The sequence below is a fragment of the Nyctereutes procyonoides genome, unplaced genomic scaffold (assembly GCF_905146905.1).
Source record: "Nyctereutes procyonoides isolate TBG_1078 unplaced genomic scaffold, NYPRO_anot_genome, whole genome shotgun sequence".
Taxonomy (NCBI): domain Eukaryota; kingdom Metazoa; phylum Chordata; class Mammalia; order Carnivora; family Canidae; genus Nyctereutes; species Nyctereutes procyonoides.
The window spans coordinates 71,194,148-71,201,403 of NW_026575052.1; the positions used below are offsets into that span (position 1 = coordinate 71,194,148).

Here is a 7,256-nt window from a genome sequence, read left to right on the forward strand (position 1 = left end):
AAATTCAGGACTGGGGCAAGTAGGCACAAAAAAAGCCTGGAAAATCTTTTTATGCCATATATTAAGGAAGTGCTCAACATGGTTTGGGGAGAGGGGGTGTCACATATCACTGGGATGCAAGAGCCAGTTTGTAGGGGCTCCACTGGCCAAATCCAGGACAATCTGAGCAGCAAGATAATTTAATACGAGAGTGAATTATAAGTTACTGAAAACATAGGTATTTATGAGTCTATACCTACGATCAGTATATAAACAACTGGGAAGTTCTGCCTACAATGAAATACTAAGTGCGAAATGATCAATGAGGACGGAGTAGCAGAGCTGAAAAATAACCATTTGCAACCATCATAGGAAAGACCCATTTGGCAAAAATCAATAGATGCTGGATCCAGATGGAAATTTTGATGAGCAGGATACATTTGCATTGACTTAAATCATCTCCCCACAGATTGCATAGATATATATGAGGCTGAGATAAAGTAAGTAGATAAACTGTTAATAGTAGATAAATCTGGGCAAGCACTATAGAGATATTCTTTGTAATATTCTTACTTATTCTTACTCATGCACTTTTTCTATATTTGAAATAATTTCCAGATAACAAGTTTAAAATTGAAGGAAAAATCTGAAAATTGTCCTTTGCCCCCAGTCCCTCTTCCTGGGAGCAGGCCAATGTTAACAATTTTGTATGTATATTTCTAGGCCCATTTTTTTTCTTTTTTCTTTTTTTAAGATTTTATTTTTAAGTAATCTCCAAACCCAACATAGGTCTTGAACTTAAAATCCTGAGATCAAGAGTCGCATGCTCTACCAACTGAGCCAGACAGACGCTCCTCTAGATGCATTTTTTTAACATAATATAAAATTTACTATGCTAACTATTTTTTTTAATTTATTTATGATAGTCACAGAGAGAGAGAGAGGCAGAGACACAGGCACAGGGAGAAGCAGGCTCCATGCACCGGGAGCCTGACGTGGGATTCGATCCCGGGTCTCCAGGATCGGGCCCTGGGCCAAAGGCAGGCGCCAAACCGCTGCGCCACCCAGGGATCCCTATGTTAACTATTTTTAAATGCACTGCATTCAATACAAAAGACTGGAATGCTTCTGGATGTACATGTCATCCTTGTGCAAGGGCCATGCCAATCTTCCCTCTGTCGTTCCAACTTTCTGTGCTGCCAAACCAAGCACACTTTGCTTTTTTAAAAGTATAGCTTCCAACATTATAATGTAAGCATACCGTACAAAGGGAAAAAAAAGAATAAAAAAATAAAGGTGAAAGATGGCTTTTCCTAGTAAAACAAAAACAAAAAAACTGTGATTAGTAAACTGCAGGATTTTATTTCTTTTTTTTATTTATTTATGATAGTTACACACAGAGAGAGACAGAGACATAGGCAGAGGGAGAAGCAGGCTCCATGCACCGGGAGCCCGATGTGGGACTCGATCCGGGTCTCCAGGATCGCGCCCTGGGCCATAGGCAGGCGCCAAACCGCTGCGCCACCCAGGGATCCCAAATTGCAGGATTTTAAAGGAACTTTTCAGGCAGAAAAAGAAATGATAACAGATGGAAATTTTATTCCACACAAAGGAATAAAGAACACCAGAAAGAGTAAATATGTGGGTAAAAACAAAAACATTCTTTCTCCTACTTAATTTCATTAGAAGACATTTACTTAAAGCAAACATAATAAAGTGTGTGGGGTTTATAACATATACACAAGCAAGATACATGACAACAATTTCACTAAGGACAAGAAGAGGAAAATGGAAGTGTACTAGTGTACTGTTCTTACATGTCACCTGAAATGATGTAAGATTATTTAAAGGGAGACCATGGGGGTGGCTGGCTGGCTCAGCAGGTGACTGGCTCAGCATGCCACTCTTGATCTCAGGGCTGTAAGTTAAAAACCCATGTTGGATGTACAGATTGCTCAAAAATAAAATCTTTTTTAAAAAATAAAAATAAAGGTAGACTATGATTGGTTATGATTTGTTAGATATTGTAAATCCTAGAGCAACAACTAAAAACAGCTTTTAAAGGAGGTATAGCTAGTAAGCCAATAGTGGAGGTAAAATGGAATCACGAAAAGATTAGATTACTACAAATAAATAAACAAAGAATGGTACCTGGGTGACTCGGTTAAGCATCGAACTCTTGGTTTTGGCTCAAATCATGATCTCAGGGTCCTGAGATTGAGCCCCACAACAGGCTCCCCGCTCAACTGTTGGGTTTTCTGCTCTTTCAACCCTCTGCGCCATCCCCTCACCTCCTTCTGCTCCTGCACTCTCTCTCTCTCTAAAATAAATAAATAAATAAATAAATAAATAAATATTTAAATAAAGAGACAAAGAGGGCAGCCCGGGTGGCTTAGCGGGGAGCCTGCCTTCAGCCCAGGGTATGATCCTGGAGTCCTGGATCGAGTCCCACATCGGGGTCCCTGCATGGAGCCTGCTTCTCTCTCTGCCTGTGTCTCTGCCTGTCACTCTCTCTCTGTGTCTCTCATGAATAAATAAATAAAATCTTAAAAAGAGAGAGAGAGAGAGAGAAAGAAAAAAGAGAACAAAGAATATATTGGGATCAATGGAAAACAAATCCTAAAATGCTAAATTTAAAACCAATCATACCAATAATTACAATGAGTGTGAATAATCTAAACACTCCATTATTATATACATCAAAGCATTATATTGTACACCTAAAACAAATACAATGTTAAATATCAGATATAAATCAATTTTTTAAAAACCCACTCCATTAAAAAACAGATTGTCAGATGGAATGAGGAAAAAGGAAGATACGTTGTCTACAAGAAACTATACGCTGCCTGCAAGAAGCCAACATTAACTATAAAGATATGGGCAGGTTAAAAATAAAAGGGCAAATAAATAAATAAATAAATAAATAAATAAAATAAAAGGGCAATAAAAAGTATAAAAAAATTTACAGAAAAGAGTAAAAAGGATAGATAAATATATATGTCATGCAAGCACTAGGCAGAAGAAAAGGAACTGACTATATTAATATTACAAAAAGAAGATTTCAGTTCAAGGGACCATAATAATAAAGGTTCAATTCATGAAGAAGACAAAACAGTGCTACAGAGTTTCAAAATACATGAGGCAAAAGCTGATAGAAGTAGAAGAAATACACAGAATTATAAATGGGTTTCAACACTCCTCTCCTAATAATTTTTAAAATATGTGGGCAAAAAATCAATAAGAATACAGAAGACTTGAATAACATATCAACCAAATTAAATTAATGGGCATTTATAAAACGATCCACCTAACAACAGCAGAATAAACACAATTTTTAAGTGTACACAGACCATTTATCAAATTAGACCATATTTGGGGCCATAAAACTAGCCTCAATAAATTTTAAAGGATTGAAATCATCCATAGTATATTCTCTGACCACAATTAACTAGAAATCAATACTAGAAAGATAAGTGCAAACACTCCAATGTTTGTAAACTAAATAACATACTTCTAAATAATATATAGGTCAAAAAAAGAAATCACAAGTGAAATTAGAAAATATTGTTAAGGGGGAGCTGCGGGCTTTGGTGTAGACATGGCCAAGTCCAAGAACCACACCACACACAACCGGTCACAAAAATGGCACAGAAATGGCATCAAGATGGTCACAAAGATATGAATCTCTTAAGGGGTAGACGCCAAGACGTTCCTGAGGAACATGCGCTTTGCCAAGAATCACAACAAGAAGGGCCTTGAAGAAGATGCAGGCCAACAATGCCAAGGCCATGACTGCCTGTGCCAAGGCTATCAAGGCCCTTGTCAAGCCCAAGGAGGTTAAGCCCAAGATCCCAAAGGGCGGCAGCCACCATCTCAATCGACTTGCCTACATTGCTCACGCCAAGCTCAGGAAATGTGCTCGTGCCCACATTGCCAAAGGTCTCAGGCTCTGCCGGCCAAAGGCCAAGGCCAATGCTCAAACCAAGGCCCAGGCTGCAGCTGTGACCCCGGCTCCTGTTCCTGCTTCTACTCTTGCAGCGCAGGCTCCCAAAGGTGCCCAGGCCCCCACAAAGTCTCCAGTGTAGAGGCTTCTGCCTGCAGTGTGAGAATGGTGACCCCTGGGCTTCTGTCTACATGGGCCTGCTGTCCTCCTGTGCTATTTGTACAAATAAACCTGAGGCAGATCAAAAGAAAAAAAAAGAAAATATTTTTAACTGAATGAAAATAAAAGTAACACTTATAAAGGGGGGGTATGCAACTAAAGCAGTGCTATAAAAGGAAATTTGTTACTTTCAATGCTTATGTTGGAAAGAATACAGTTTAAAACCAAATATCTAAGCTTCCACCATAAGAAACCAAAAGAAGAAAAGCAACTTAAACCAAAGTGGAAGGAAAGAAATAATCAGAAATCAATAAAATAATAAATGGACAGAGAGAAAATGAAGCCAAAAGCTGATTCATTGAAAATACAACTGATAAATCTTTACCTAACACTGAACAAGAAAATAGAGGACACAGTCACCAGTATCAGGCATGAACAATTCTACATACCAAAAAGATAATATGGGAATTTATGAATAACTTCAAGCTGATAAACTCATCAAATTAGATAAAAGGGGAAAATTTGCTGAAAATCAGAACAACTAAAGCTCACTCAAGAAGAAATCTTTAAAAATCTCTATTTATATATATAAATGTATTTATATTTTTATTATATATTTATTATATATTATAAAAATATTTTATTAATATATTTTAAAGATCTCAGTTTATATTAAAGTAAAGTTATGATTATAAACCTTCCCACAAAACCCCCCTTAGCTCCAGATGGCTTTATCAGTGAATTCTACCAAATATCTAAGGAAGGAATTGAACCAATCCTACACAAAAAAAGTAGAGAGGAGAAAACTTTCCAATGTCTTTTTTGAAGCTAATACCAACACTAAAAAAAGAAACTAAAAGGATAGAAAACTGCAGACCAATACTCTTTGTGAATGCAGACACAAAATCATTAAAATTGTAGTAATGCAGATCCAGTTAAATATTTAAAAAAGAGCATTCCATAACCCAGTGGAGTTTGTCCCAGTATTGTAAGATTGATTCGACAATGCAGGACTCAGTAAGTGTAATTCACCATAATAACAGACTAAAAAGGAGAGGCTATGTGATCAACCAGTTCAGTTCAACATATGTAGAAAAACATTTGACAGATATCAAAACCCATTTATAATAATAAAAAAAAATCAAACCAACTCTCAACAAACTAGAAGTAGGAGGAAATATTCTCAATTTGATAAAGGAAATCCACCAAAAATGTAAAGCTAGCATCATACCTAACAATTTAAAACTGAATTATTTTCCCTTGCAATCAAGAAAAGTTCCCCTCTTGGCGTCTCTATTCAATGGGAGTTCCTAGACAAGGGTATAAGGCAGGAAACCAAAATAAAATCCATGTAGTTTGGAAAAGAAGAAATAAAACTGCCATATCCATTGGCTCTGTGGTTGTTCGTGTAGAAAATCCTAAGGAATCTGCCAAAAAAGCAACTACAACTAAGAAGTCAATTTGATAAGAGGATACAAGGTCAACATACAGAAGTAATTGTATCTCTAAAGGCTAGCAACAGACAGTTGGAAATTGAAGATTTTTAAATATCATTTATTTTTTTTTAAGATTTTATTTATTCATGAGAGACACAGAGAGAGAGAGGCAGAGACACAGGCAGAGGGAGAAGCGGGCTCCATGCAGGGAGCCCAACATGGGACTGGATCCCTGGTCTCCAGGATCACGCTCTGAGCGACCGCAGCGCTAAACCACTGAGCCACTGGGGTTGCCCTTAAATATCATTTGTGGTGGCATCACAGAGCATGAAATATTTATGGATAAATTTAGCGAAATATATGATAGTAGGTAAATTGAAAATTCCAAAACTTTGCTGAGATAAATCAATGAAGATCTAATTAAATGATGAGACATACTTTGTTCATAGTGCAATTGGCTTAATGTTGTTAAGATAACAATTGTCCCTAAATTGACCTATTGGTTCAATGCAATTCCAATCAAAATTCCAGCAGGATTTTTTGTAGAACTATATATACAGATGCAAAAACCTAGAATGATCAAAAAACAGTTTGGAAAAGAAGAACAATCTTAATATAAAGCTAGAATAATCAGGACAGTGTGATGTTAGCATAAGGACAGACATAGAGATATATGAAAATGGTTCAAGAGTCTAGAAATAAGCCCACACATAAATGATCATTTGGCTTTCAATAAAAGTGCCAAGATACCAACCATGAAAAGATGGCTTCTTTAACAAATGATTGAAATCAATTTGGAAAAGATAGTCTCTTCAGCAAATGATTTCGGAAAATGAATTTTCACATGACAAAAAAAAAAAGGAGCCTCAATTCTTATCTTACATAAGAAAATTAACTCAGAATATATTCTCAACTTAAAAGGAAAATCTAAAACCATAAAACGTCTAGAACAAAACAAAAGAAAAATCTTTGTGATTTGGGGCTAGACACAATGTCTTAGAACACAAGGCATAAACCATGAATTAAAAATAATAAATGGGAAATATCAAAATTTAAAACTTTAGTTCCTCAAAATACACTGTTAAGAAAGCAAAAAAGGCAAGCCACATATTAAGAGAAAATATTTGCAAAATGTTCATCTGATAAAGGACTCATATCCAGAATTTGTATAGAGTTGACAAAATAATAAAAGAACAGAGTCTGATTTTTTTTAATGGGTAAAATATTCGAACAGACATTTCATCAAATAAAATGCACTAAAAACAAATAACATGAAGGGGGGGGAAGCTCCATATCATTAATCATCAGAGTAATGCAAATAAAACCACAGCGGGCTACCACTATATCCCCTCCATAATAACTAAATTTTTTTAAACAGGTAATAGTAAATGTTGACAAGGATAGACTCGTACACAGAGGATAGAAATGCAAAATGGTAAACAACTGGTTTCTCATGAAGTTATATATACCCTTACCATCTGACCCCATAATTTCATGTCTAGATATTAACCCAAGAGAAATGAAAGTGTACATCCTGGGAAGACATGAATATTCATCACCACTTTCTTCATAGTTCCAAACTGGAAACACACCAAATGTCATCCACAAGTGAATAGAAAAACAAATTGTGGAACCCCACCTCCTATGACATGGGAGCAGCTGAGCATGCTGAAATTGCACCCTGCTTCTTGTGCCTTCGCCCCCTTGGCTGCCTCCCACCTAGGCAACAGGCCACT

At 36.4% G+C, this 7,256-nt stretch overlaps 2 pseudogenes; one reads left to right on the forward strand and one right to left on the reverse strand.

Annotated features, from left to right (window-relative positions):
- Positions 1 to 1,090: 1,090 nt before the first annotated feature.
- LOC129514377 (U6 spliceosomal RNA) lies at positions 1,091 to 1,191 on the reverse strand (annotated as a pseudogene).
- Positions 1,192 to 3,580: 2,389 nt separating this feature from the next.
- Positions 3,581 to 4,067, forward strand: LOC129514132 (60S ribosomal protein L29-like; annotated as a pseudogene).
- The last annotated feature ends 3,189 nt before the right edge of the window (positions 4,068 to 7,256 follow it).